Source organism: Alligator mississippiensis, chromosome 4, assembly GCF_030867095.1.
Source record: "Alligator mississippiensis isolate rAllMis1 chromosome 4, rAllMis1, whole genome shotgun sequence".
NCBI classification, from domain to species: domain Eukaryota; kingdom Metazoa; phylum Chordata; order Crocodylia; family Alligatoridae; genus Alligator; species Alligator mississippiensis.
Window position 1 is genome coordinate 68,475,739 of NC_081827.1, and position 13,398 is coordinate 68,489,136.

Sequence of the window (13,398 nt, forward strand, 5' to 3'; positions counted from 1 at the left end):
ATGTAACTTGGAGGGAAAACTAAACAAAACCGCAATACGTATCTAAAAATGTGTTGACAGATCCAAAGATACTGGGCAACAGCAATATGGAAACTATCCCAACTATTAAGAAGCTTAATACAGTAGAACCTGGATCCAGGTGTTTCTCAAATTCCTTCATTTTCACCGAGTTGCTGAATGAATTCAGAGCTGTTTACTATAGGTAACAGCACCTTCTGAAATAAAGCCACAGCAAACAGCTAGAGAGCACCCTATCAGTCCCAATTAAAGAACTGTAGTTCTTTTATAACCCTAGCTATTTTCCAAACCCTCATTTGTGCAGGGAGGGGTTATAGAACCTAACCTGTGACATGTATAGGTTTTTCTGTATCCAGCAACTTATCAGGTAAGCAGTTCTTGGTTGCTAAATCATTTTCTTTCCCGTTTCTGGTGCAGCAACCCCTCCCCCTTGCCTTTTTTTTTCTTTGTTTGAAGTTCGAAGGAACTATACCATAACACTTCCCTCTCTACCCCTTTTTCATATGTCAGTAATGGTGTTCCTTCTGTGAAAAGGAGGAAAAATGATGCTCAGATCCAGAATATGTAAGCTTATGCTTCAGGCACTGATTTTTGTGAGAGAGATTTTATGGAACCCATTGCATGGTTAGGATGAAGTCCGTTTACAACTCCATGGGGCTGGATGGGGGATGCACCTTAGGGTGCTGAAAAAGTTGGCTGATGTGATTACAGAGCTGCTGGCCATTGTCTTTGGAAACTCATGGCTTATCAGGAGAGGTCCCAGATGATTGGAAAAGGGCAAACAGTGCCCATATTTAAGAAAGGGGAAAAGGAGGATCCAGGGAGCTACAGACCAATCAGCCTGACCTCAATTCCTGATAAAACGATGGAGCAGATCCTCAAGGAATCCACTTCTAAGCACTTGGAGGAGAAGAAGGTGATTAGGAACAGTTAGCATGGATTCACCAGGGGCAAGTCATGCCAAACCAACCTGATTGCCTTCTACGATGAGACTAGCAAATTGCCTGTTATGAATGACTGGGGGGAGGGTGGGTGGGGACGGAGTGCCACCACCCAATGTCCCATGGTGCCGCTGCTCCATCACTGGCCTCATGAGACACTCTTCTTCTCTCCCTCCCTCCCCCCCCACACTGTTCCAGCCCCTCAGTCCCACTCCATCCCTGCCTCCAAGGAGCAGGGCCAAGGCCAGTGCCACTGGCCTCACCTGTGTACTCTGGCCCCTCAGTCCCTGCTATCCTGGTGGAACTCCACTGTGTTTGTCTGTCTGTACAGAGCACTCTGATTGGTTGTTTCAGTCAACATTGTGATTGGGTGCCAAAACAACCAATCAGAGTGCGAATAAAGCATTACAGACAGACAGACACACTAAGGCTTTTACTTTATTAGAATGACTGGGTCTGCGGTTGCAGGGAGACCAGTAGATGTAGTATACTTTGATTTTGGCAAGGCTTTTGATATGGTCTCCCACAACCTTCTCATAGGCAAGCCAAAGAAGTATGGGCTGGATGAATGGACTGTAAGGTGGATACAAAACTGGCTGGAGCATCTGGCTCAGAGGGTAGTAATAAATGTATCGATGTCTATTTGGCAGCCTGTATCAAGTGGAGTGTCCCAGGGGTCGGTCCTTGGGCTGGTTGTATTCAGTATTTTCCTCGATGACCTGGAAGGTGGGATGGATTGCACCCTCTGAAAGCTTGCAGATGACACCAAGTTGGGTAGAGGAGTAGATACGCTGGAGGGTAGGGCTAGGATTCAGAGTGACCTAGACAAATTGGAGGATTGGGCCACAAGAAATCTCATGAGGTTCAACAAGGATGAGGGCAAAGTTCTGCACTTAGGATGGAAGAAACCCATGCACTGGTACAGGCTGGGGCAACTGTCTGGGCAGCAGCTCTGCAGAAAAGGACCTGGGGGTTACACTGAACAATGAACTGAATATGAGCAAGCAGTGTGTGGTTGCAAAGACAGCTAGTGGCATCCTAGGCTGCATTAGTAGGAGTGTTGCCAGCGGGTCAAGGGAAGTGATTATTCCCCTCTATTCAGCACCGGTGAGGCCAAATCTGGAGTAGTGTCAGTTTTGCCCTCCTCCCCCCCCCCCGCCCCCCCCACACACACACACACACAGAAATGATGTAGACAAATTGGATAGAGTCCAGCTGAGGGCAATGAAAATGGTGATGGGGCTGGGGCACGTGACTTCTGAGGGGAAGCTGAGGGAATTGGGTTTATTTAGTCTAGAGAAAAGGGGATTTAATAGCCTTCAACTACCTGAAAGGAGGTTCATTTGAAAGAGGATGGAGCTAGAGTATTCTCAATGGTGGTACATTATGGAACAAGGAGCAACAGTCTCAACTTGCAGCACAGAAATTTAGGTTAGATATTAGGAAGAATTTTTCTCATTAGGAGAGTAGTAAAACACTGGAACAGGTTACCCAGAGGTGGAACCTCCATCCTTGGAGGTTTTTAAGACCTAGCTAAATAAAGCCTTGTCTGGGACAATCTAGTTGGGGGTGGTCCTGCTTTGAGCAGGGCATTGGATTAGATGACCTCCTGAGGTTCCTTCCAACCCTCATTTTCTATGATTGTAATGCAAGTCATTCTCATCAGATCACTTTGCTTTCAAAAACTTGTCTATCTTTGAACCAACTATGCAGTTTCCTGGATCATTCCATCTACATCATCACTTCAATACTGCCTAGGTTGATACTCCTACTTACTTGCTCAAAATGTTTCCATTCATACTGTTTTCACAGTGTAAATTGCAAATGAAGTGCAAGTGTAATTCATACGCTTCGAGTGCTATGAAGAGGTTTTAGATTAAACAAGTCCTGAAGAGTTCTGAACTTTTAAACAGAGATGGAAGTTCACTGCATTGGGCTTGGAGGAATCCTCGTCTCCTGTCTCTGGTGCTTCTTTTTAATTTGCATTTAAAAGCTCCTATTGTCAGGTGAACATGTCACCTTAGATTCTGGTAGCTAGTCATTCAATATATTCAGGTGTGGTCTGATTGTTAGTTTAACTTCAAATAAAGCACATTTCAGGAAATGAGGAATGGATCTGTTTTAGTCATTATCAGCTTGCATCTAATTAAAAGCTAATAAAATTTATATTGACCACAGAACACCTCTGAGTTATAGGTTTGCTGACAACACTACAAATCATTCACCAAGTCTTTCCATTTTTCACTCTGTGCATTGATTCTGCTCGCTGTTATATCATCTAAAGCTTTTATGCCGTAGCCTAGGGGTGTCAAAAATATAGTTTGCAGAGTTTTGTATCATCTGGCCCATGGGTCTTGGACTGACCTGGCACAGGTGGGTCTGTCATAAGGTTGGCACAAGAGGTTGGTCTGGAGTGCACACTGGACTGGCCCTGTGTACTGGCTCTGGGGCTGGTCTGGTTTGGGCCATGCCAGAGCCAGCGCGCACAGCTGGTCCAGTGAGACACTGCTTTAAGCTCAGTGGGACACCACGTGAAGCACTTGTCTAATGGTGGCTGCATGCAGTGCACATGGCCAGTCCAGTGCTGCGTGTAGCATGCATGCACTAGTCCAGCACTAGGGCTTGGTCTGTATGTGGTGCACAGGGCGCACACTCTGTTGGGTGCCCTGCCAGATCGCCCTGTGCACTGGTTCTGGTGCACGCAGATAGTCTGGGGCTCAATTTGGACCCGGCTCAGAGCCAGCATGCAGGGCTGGTCTGGTGGAGCATCCTATGTGCAGAATGAGCACTGAAACTGGGTTAGAATGTGTTGTGCAGGGAGCTGGAACATCTGCATGCACAGCACATGGCACGGGGGGCCAGCACAAGGCATATGCTGTATGCAGTGCCCCACCAGATTGGCTCTGCATGTTGAATCTGGCACGGCCTGATCTGCCCTGCCCCCAGCCCACGTTGAGGTTAGCAGTAAGTAGTAAATCTGTAGCGGTGAATACTCTGTTTAATTTCAACCTGTTTCAGAATGTGAAATGCTAGTGGTTTTATTGAAGCACTTACAAGGAAAAATCCTGAGCACATAAGAAGTTTTGATTTCAGTAAGTATCTAAGGGAGGGAGCATGTAAGATGTAGTACTTGTCATATAAGATGTAGCAGTGATCTTCTGTTTAACGGTTCAAATTATATGCACAAAAAGTTCATGTGCTACTATGGTAGGCCCCAAAACAAGCCAAGTAGAGTGTTATTAAGAACAGTTTCCTTCTACGCATCCTGCACTTTGCCTCTTCTGTGGCTTAGAATCTTATTGTGGGTTTTACTCATGGCTATGACCAAATGGCTGATGGGCACTATCTTTGTACCCACTAGCTGCTTTCATTTGGGAAAACATTCAACATCAAAGTAATCTGTTTACTTCAGAGTTCATAATCAGTTTCTAGATCTAGCCAGTCAGAATCTTCGGATAACACTTTCTGAGCAAAACCAGGAAGTTAATCCCCAGATCCTGGGGCTTAGCTGTTTTTTTCCCCTTGTGAATACTTCAAAAATCTATTCTTCTGGTTTAAACAGAGTTGCTCTTCAGTGCATTTACCTTTACTCAGTGCCACACCATCTATTAAAGTTTAATTGGGGGCAATAGTAAACAGCTGCCATTTTATTCTCTTCCCCTTCCCTCCTCTGTTCTCTGTTAGGACCATATCACCTGCGTGTAGACGAAACAAGAGGCGTGTGTTCACAACGCTTTAAAGCAAGCTAAATGCTTTTGCACCGCTTTAATGGTGTCAGTGTTTGCATGCCTTAATGGTGTATTGCACATTAATTCCAGCCACTGTAGGAAATTCAGCAGTGTAACGCGGCTTAGAGGACTTGGGGCGCCTATAGCTGTGGAACGAAGCACCAGGCTCTGTGCAGCTCTACGACTTTGCAGGAAGCCCTGTAGACAGCCTGGCAGCAGCCCAGGAAAGCAGGCTCCACCAGAGAAAAGTGAGCCTGATGTCCACTCTCCCCCAGAGCCTGCCTCAATGCCTGAGCTGCACCCGGGCCCGGTGCTTCCCTCCGCGGCTGCAGTGCCCCCTGGGACCACCTGAGCCGGGTGCCTGTGGGCAGGTGCTGCCTGGGGGATGGGCCCCACTGCTGCCACATTGGGAAGCACCAGCCCCCCCCACCTGCAGCCCAGGGACCGCTCCATCCACCAGCAGCTCACCCTTACATCCCCACTGAGGGGCAGGTAAGTCAGTGGGATGTGTGCATGACGTGAGGGTTTAATTAGCTCTAAATCGAAGCAGTGTTTTTAAAACCCACCGCTTCAATTTAGGCCCCCTGTTCCATCTACAGACACCCCTACTAGGCTCTTCTTTTCTTGGGGCTACCTGCTGAGCTCTGTTTCTCTTGCTCCTTATGACACAGCATGCCAAATAGAGGAAGCTGAAGAAGTAATCTTTCTGCTGTGCTTCAGAAGAGGAATGCTGTCTCCCTATTCTAAAACTGTGTTATGGCTGGGTATGGAGACTGCAGTTTGGATGGCATATCAGAACCTGTACCTGCCTTAAAACCACTCGATGCCTGCAAAACCCTCTCAGTAAGATGAGGCAGCCTGCATATCAGAGGTGTCATGCTGTTAATGATGTGTTTGGGATTAGAAAACATTTATCTGTGAGCAAAGAATCCAGCTTTCTAACTCCCCTTTCATTTCTGGTAGAGCATCTGGGTATCTACAGTGATGCTGATATAATTTTTTCAGTCCCCTTTCAAAGAATGAGGAGATAACATGGTAATAGTCCTATGTTGTGCTGTAATTTAAAACAGCAGTTTCAGCTAATAAAGAGGATTCAGACTGGTGGCAGGGGTGAGAATGTTTGCTAAAAGACAGTCATCTTTGAGCTCTAGCTTTTCCCTTAAAACAAGTTTTAAAACATAACTGAACCAAGGAAAAAGGTGTGCCTTTCTAGTGTTATCTGAAACCCTGGAGAGAAATGTGGTAGAACTGATGTCAAGCAAGAAGAAGAGGGAGCCAAATGTATCAGTGCAAGGAGATTCCAGAAGCAGCATTGGAGTCTGAATTCCAGGCAGTGTGTTCATGATGAGCAAGGAGTGAATCTACAAACAGGTAAGAAATTTCTCAGTTTATTAAAACAACTGGCTTTATATTCTCAAGCTGGTACCTGTCTACAACGTACTACAAACGCCTATACACAATCCACTTGAGTCAATGATATCCACTTTTCTGTAGCTCCTTTTAATAAAGATAACATTTATTCCAATAAGCACATTAACAAAGTATCTGCAGTTGTTTTCTCTAGCAAAAGCCTTATTAAATTGTTCTTTATCTCCCTGGAGGTCATTTATTCTTTTTTTGCAAACCTAAACATCAATAAAACCTGTTATGAAAAGTATAGTTTTCCATCACTAGTAGGGTCAAGCACTACATTATTAAATTGTATTCACTGACACAAAATGATTCCACAGAGAATCAGTCTGAGTTCCTTAGAGGTTTGTTGGGGAGAAAAGACCTCAGTAAATCAAAAACGGAAATCTGGAAAGCTGCTAGCCTGGTTATCCATTTGCAGATGGTATACTAGTGTTCTTAGGTGCTTTACCCGTAAGGTTTCACACACACTCTTCATCACCCCTGACATAAAATTAGTCCCTTAATATTTTTTTTTCTTGTGGCAACACCACTCGAGACACCCACTTTGTCAGTTCTTCAGCTATTGGGAGCATTCACTGTCCTCAAAGGAATAGCATCCAGATATGTTGTTGCATAATCAATAATTACTAATACAAATTGGTTGCCCTTGGTACTTTTTGGGAGGGGCTCTGCTACATCTAGGGCAATTCTCTCAAAAGGATCTTCTACAATAGGCATTGGTATTAACAATACCTTGTGGGGGACTAATATCTTACACCTGGCATACAGGACAACTTTTACAAAATTGCTTCACTTGGTTAACAATCCCAGGTCCATACAGCCAACACCTTAATCGAGCTTCTGTCTCGTCCCTCCCTAAATGCCCACCCATAGGCAGGGTATGTGCAGTGCACATGAGGGGCCTTCTGTATTTCTGAGTTACTAGTACTTGAGCTATCTCTGAATCATCTTGATGCCCTTTCTCTATACGGTACAAGATCCCCTTTCTTACCTCTAAACAAAAATGTACCATGGAGAGATCCAGTTGTACCACTTCTTCCTGTCTCTTAGCCAACCAATTTCATAAACGTATCTAAAGGTGGGCTCTTGGTGCTGCACCTCTCTAAACTGGGCCCTCATTGATGACATCTTACAAGTTGATATTTTCTTCTTCCTGCCCCTGTTCCAGGACCAGGTGTTCTTCTAACAAACCTTCTTCCTCCTCTCCTTGTCATTCTCAGTTTCTTCTATGTCTGTTTTTTCACCCCATGGTTTGATTGATCACTTCATGAAAGTATGGCCAGTCCCTTCCTAATAACATGGGACATGGTAATTTTTTCTTCTAATAGTACCATTGCATTCTTCATCCAGTCCATTATGGTCAGAGTATTCTAGTTTTATAGCGATATGACTCCCCGTGGATGCCAACCATTTGAATAAGGCCTTCCTCTGTGCCCACCTGAGCAAGTACCAGGTTTACTTTCAACATAGTTTGAGCACAGCCTGAATCAACTGCAGGTGATAGAATCATGGAGCCTAATCTTGTGTCTACCATGGCCTTTGGTACACTGGAAGGGACCCACCAGTCTCCCAAAGCTACAATCCATGGCTTCATTGTGGTGCCAAACTGGCTTACAGATCTCCTGGTCTAGAGTTTACCCCTTCTCCCAACAATCCCTCTCTGCCTCTTCCTGTGCAATTTTGTGCCACATGACCTGCCATTCACATCCACACCTTTAGTACACTGGCTCTCTGGTTCTCGAACTCTTAAAACTCCATGTGATCTTCGTATCCCTTCAATCCTTTAGTTCCCTGTGTCCCAATGTGTGTCAGCTGGCCCCACTGAGTCTGTCCCTGGCACTGGCCTCCCCCACAGTGTTTCTTCTTCAGCCGCTGTAAATGCCTCAGCAAGTTGTAGCACCTCTTCCATGGTTCGGGGTTGGTAACACTGCACCCATTTCTTCATTTGTTCTTCTAAATCAGTTAACTGTTCCAGTGTGAACAAATCTATCACTTCCACAACTGTTTTCTGGTGGGGTTGTACCCAGCATTTATTGTATCTCTCAAGTATTGGGCCAATAGCTTTGGATGTTTTTGTTCCCATTTCTTCTTGGCTCTAAACTTTTGCCAATACATCTATGGTACTGCGCCCAATTAGTATAGGATTGCTTCCTTCATATTTTTTTTTTAATCATTTGCTGCTTGTGTTAAGGCTCTATAGGCTGCCTGGGTCTGACAAATAAGGGGCTTAGGTAATTGGCCCATCTCTCAGGGCTCCAATTTTCCGCTAGGGCTGCCCTCTCAAAGGATTCTAAATATGCTTCCACATCATCCTCTGTCGTCTTTGGCATCCTTAGACTTTCTGCCGCCCGCAATAACATCGCCAGTCAATTTTCTCGCTGAACTGCTGTTGTGCATCATCTTCTAGCGATCTTACCTGTATGAATTCTTCTATCTGTGCCTGTTGATTTTGAAAGAGCTGAATCATCATACTTTGGGCCTGTTGCCACTCTGGAGCCTTCATGCTGGGGTCCATTTTTGTCCTTGAGGTCTTTCCTCAATTGTAGGAGAGTTACAAGTCTCAGGAGCCTCAATTTCCTGGCCAGTGCACCACTTGTGACAGGGTGCTGTCAGGTCAGCTAGTGGATCTCCCGCTTTGGTTCAACACTCCCCTGCCCTTAGAATTCTCACCTACCACAACTTTGCTGGAATTGTTGTGGACAGAATGAATGTCTGCCCTGTGGGTTTTCTCTCTGCTAATTCTTGCTGTTGATCTTCCCCAGGGCTCTTTTCCTTCCCTACACCCTGGTTCATCACTCTCTCAGGGTGCTTAACAATTACGGATCTCAACATCTATTCTCTCAGCCTTCTTCATTTGATTGGCCAATGACTTACTCCTGGCTGATCTTGACTGAAGCCAGATACACTAATAGGTAGTCTCTCTTAAGACAAAAGTTGGTACTGCTGGAACCTTGGTTTCTGCTTAATGTCTTCATTGTCCCACCCTAGGTTCAGGATGCATCAGGTTGCTTCTTGGTCCAACCCACATTATTTATAACCCTTATTCACTCACAGTATCTCAAGACCTCCCTCATCACAATTCAACCCTGAACAAGTAAGCCCATCTTCTTTTAATTTCAACTCTCAGGTTACATGGCTGTCATAACATAGTCCATACCTGGAGCCAGCAAATATCTTCCAGAGTCCCTGGTCAGTCTCTTGGGTTCTGGGCTATCGGTTATTATCCCTTTTATAGTCTTTTAGCCAGTAAGGTGATTAAGAGTTCTCCTTGGCACCCTCACTGTAGGGAGAGAAGATGAGCTCCCCCCAGACAGACTGTCCAGAGAAACTCTTCTTAGCTTCTTTTTTAATCAGTCCAGCCTGGCCACCTTCCGTGGGTCGTGGCTCATTCCCATCAAGCATCTAATTAATGCACAACTGTAGGTTGTTTCTCGACCCATCCTCTGTTCCCCCTCACCTCTCTCTCTTTTCTGTTCCCTCAGGGTCATGTTCATGCTTCCAAATGGGACCTGGATGTCTGGCTCCCTTTTTTATGCCCCCCGCTGGGGACTTGTTCTGCAGCTCGCTCTGTCAGTGGCTCATTTGCAGCTTCATGCTAACACAGTCAGTACACTTTACTTCCCCTCTTTCAGGGGTAGTCCATACTCTTGGAGGGTAGGGTCAAAGTTCCTGACCTTCCCCTGACTTTCTACACGGGTGAATGCTTTCTTACCAGTCTGCAGCTACGGCTGGTGCCTCCATGGCCTTGGCGTTCCTTTCCTGGCAGCAGCAATGAATGGCAAAGGCAGCCCTCTTGACTTTCAAGTGACGATTAAACCACACTTCTGTGAAGGTTCCAGCTAAGGTTCCCAGTCTGCCCTCTTTCCAGGGGACTTCTCTTTTTCTGTCTCTCACGGCCCTTTTTTTCCTAGTGGCCTTGAATTCCTAGGGCCTTTTGGGGTTCTGCTTCTGCCCCACTGTACATGGAGACACCAGATTTAAAGGGCCCATGTCTGCAGTGGTGACTCTCTGCTGCTAGACTTCGCTGGCAAGCCTAACATGGGAGGTGAGCGTAGTGGGGCCAGAACCCAACTCCTTGGTATAGTTAGCATATCTGGATATGTGTTATCAAAGCTTTATAATAGACTAGGGCTTGGCATGTACCTTCAAAAAGCCCAAAGTGGAATCGATCTAAATTATGTGTCCGTGGTGTAGTTTAGGTCAGTAGCAAATAAAACACACATTCGCCTAGGAGTTGTGGGGGGCAAATCTTAGACTGGGTTTTGCTATTTTTAAAGCAGTCAGTATTGAACTTCTGTTACGGGTATAGATTGGTTTCCAATCACTTACACTGGTAAAAGTATAATGTCTGTACCTGGCCTAGATGCTGATGCTGCACATAAACTGGCAAGTGTGTAGGTATGAGTGGTAGGCCTGCCTTGGTGGCAAACAGAATATTTGTGTGTTTGTTTTGCCTAGAGAACTGCGGGCTTTTAATTTGTTAAGCAAGTTTTCTTGTCTAATGAATATGACTATACTCAGTGTATTATAGTACATATGCATGTTGTCTTGTCAAAGAATCTTTGGGCACCTTTTCAGTTTATCACAGGGGAAATCATAATCCTGTGAATCTTCAGTAATTTTTTTTGTATGCTTTAAGAAAGATGTTCTTAAAGGAAAATTAGAAATAATAACAAGGTTTAATGACTTAAAAACCTATCCTTTAAACATGTCTTCATAGCATTAGAGCAGGGGTGGGCAAAATATGGCCCACGGGCTGCATCTGGCCCACCAGGCAATTCCATCCGGCTCATGAGGCCCCTCTGTAAGCCCTTGCTTTTGCTGCCATTCTGCAAGCTGCATTGTCCATGCCTGGCCTGACCTGCCCCAGTCCCAAGCTGGGGGGTACTAGAGACAAGAAGCCTCTGCCTGGTCACTCCATGGCTGCTCCCAGCCTCCCTGCTGGCAAGAATGAGAATTCAGGTAAGGGCCCAATGGGTCGAGGCCAGGGATTCCCACTGGGGGAAAGGGGGTAGGAATGTGGGGAGCCATGTGCTGTAAGGTCAGGCTGGGCTGGCCCTGAATGTTGCAGGAGTGCAGAAGCTGTGTGCTACGGGGCCAGTTTCATAGATTCATAGATGTTAGGGTCAGAAGGGACCTCAGTAGGTCATCAAATCCGAACCCCTGCCCTAGGCAGGAAAGAGCACTGGGGTCAGATGACCCCAGCTACGTGTTTGTTCAGTCTCCTCTTGAAGACCCCCAAGGTAGGGGAGAGCTCTGCCTCCCTTGGAAGCCCATTTCAGATTTTGGCAACCCTTACTGCAAATAAGTTCTTTCTAATGTCTAAACTAATTCTGCTCTCCATCAATTTGTGGCCATTGTTCCTAGTTACTTCAGGGGGTGCCCTAGTAAATAGAGCATCTCTTATTCCCTGCTGCCCTCCCCTGATGAATTTTTAGGCAGCCACAAGATCACCTCTCAGGTTTCTCTTGTGAAGGCTGAAGAGATCCAGGTCCCTCAGTCTCTCCTCAAAGGGCCTTCCCTGCAGGCCTTTGACCATACCAGTGACCCTCCTCTGAACCTTCTCAAGATTCTCCGCATCCCTCTTGAAGTGCAGCGCCCAAAACTGGACACAGTACTCCAACTGTGGCCTGAGCAGTGCTGCATAGAAGAGAAGCATCACCTCCCTGGACCTGTTCATCATGCACCTGCTAATGCATGATAAAAGTGCAGTTAGCCTTGTTGATCACTTTGTCACATTGATGATTTATGTTCCTCTTGGAGTCAGCTATGACTCTAAGATCTCTTTCTGCTGCTGTGCTGCTGAGAAGGTCATTCCCCAGCCTGTAAGTGTGTTGGTGGTTCTTTTTGCCCAGGTGCACTACTTTGCACTTGTCTTTGTTGAACTGCATCCTATTTTGTTCTGCCCATTTTCCCAGCCTGTCCAGATTCACGTGGATCTGTTCCCTATCCTCTGGTGTGTTAACTTTGCCCTATAATTTGGTATCATCTGTGAACTTGGATAGGGTGCTCTCCACAGCCTCATCCAAATCACTGATGAAGACATTGAATAGCACTGGTCCAAGGACCGAGCCTTGCTGGACTCCACTGTCCACATCTTTCCAGGTCAATATTGACCTGTTCCACCACCACTGTCTGGGTGCAACCCCTAAGCCAATTTACCACCCACCTAACTATGTAATCATCTACATCACGGCCTGTCAGTTTATTTACGAGAACCGAAAGAGATACAGTATCAAAGGCCTTCTTAAAGTCTAGGCAGATGACATCAACCTCGACTTCTGTGTTTGAAGCATTTTGTGACCTGGTCATAAACAGAAACAAGCTTAGTCAGGCAGGATCTATCTGCAATGAATCTGTGCTGATTTCCTTTCATCATCTCCCCTGCTGGGCTACCACATATGTGATCCTTAATGATTTTTTCCAGATTTTTCCCAAGGATAGAGGTGAGACTAACTGGCCTATAGTTTCCTGGTTCCTCCCTCCTCCCTTTCTTGAAAATAGGGACCACATAGGCCCTTTTCCAGTCCTCTGGGACCTGACCAGAGCCCCATGAGTGCTTGAACAGCCATGTCAGCAGCTCTGTTATGACACTGGCCAATTCCTTCAGCACCCTTGGATGAAGTTCATCCGGGCCCACTGATTTGAACACATCCAGCCCCTCCAAGTGCCTCTTCACTAAGTCTGTGCTAACTGTTGGTGGGCTGGTATCCCTCCTGCGTCTGTCTATTATCCAGCTGGGAGATTTGTCTTGGTCTGTGTCTAGGAATACACATGCAAAGAACTCATTGAAGAGCTCAGCTTTGTCCCCCCTCTTTGTCATCAGTTGCCCTATTTTGTCCTGTACGGGTCCTATGCTACCCTGCACCTTCCTTTTGCTCTCCATCTACCTGAAGAAGGACTTTTTGTTGTCCTTAAATTTTGTTGCCAGCCTAAATTCTAATCCTGCTTTGGCCTTCCTGACTGATTCCCTGCAGTGTGAGCCAGGGAGGTGTATATTCCTCCTTGGTAGCTACCCCCTGTTTCCACAACCCGTATACCCCTTTCTTTGCCCTTAGGCTTTCCTGGACTTCCCTGTTCAGCCAAGAGGGCTTCTTGGCCCCTTTGCCCCTTTTTATGTGCAATGGGATTGTCTCCTTCTGCGCCCGTAGGATCTCTCCCTTGAGGAACAACCACCCTTCCTGGACCCCCATTTCACTGATGCTCTTGAGGTTTAATGCCTCACTAACTAATCTGAGCACACTGAAGTTAGCCTTTCTGAAGTCTAGCACTTCAGCCATGATGGTTAGTTTACCCAC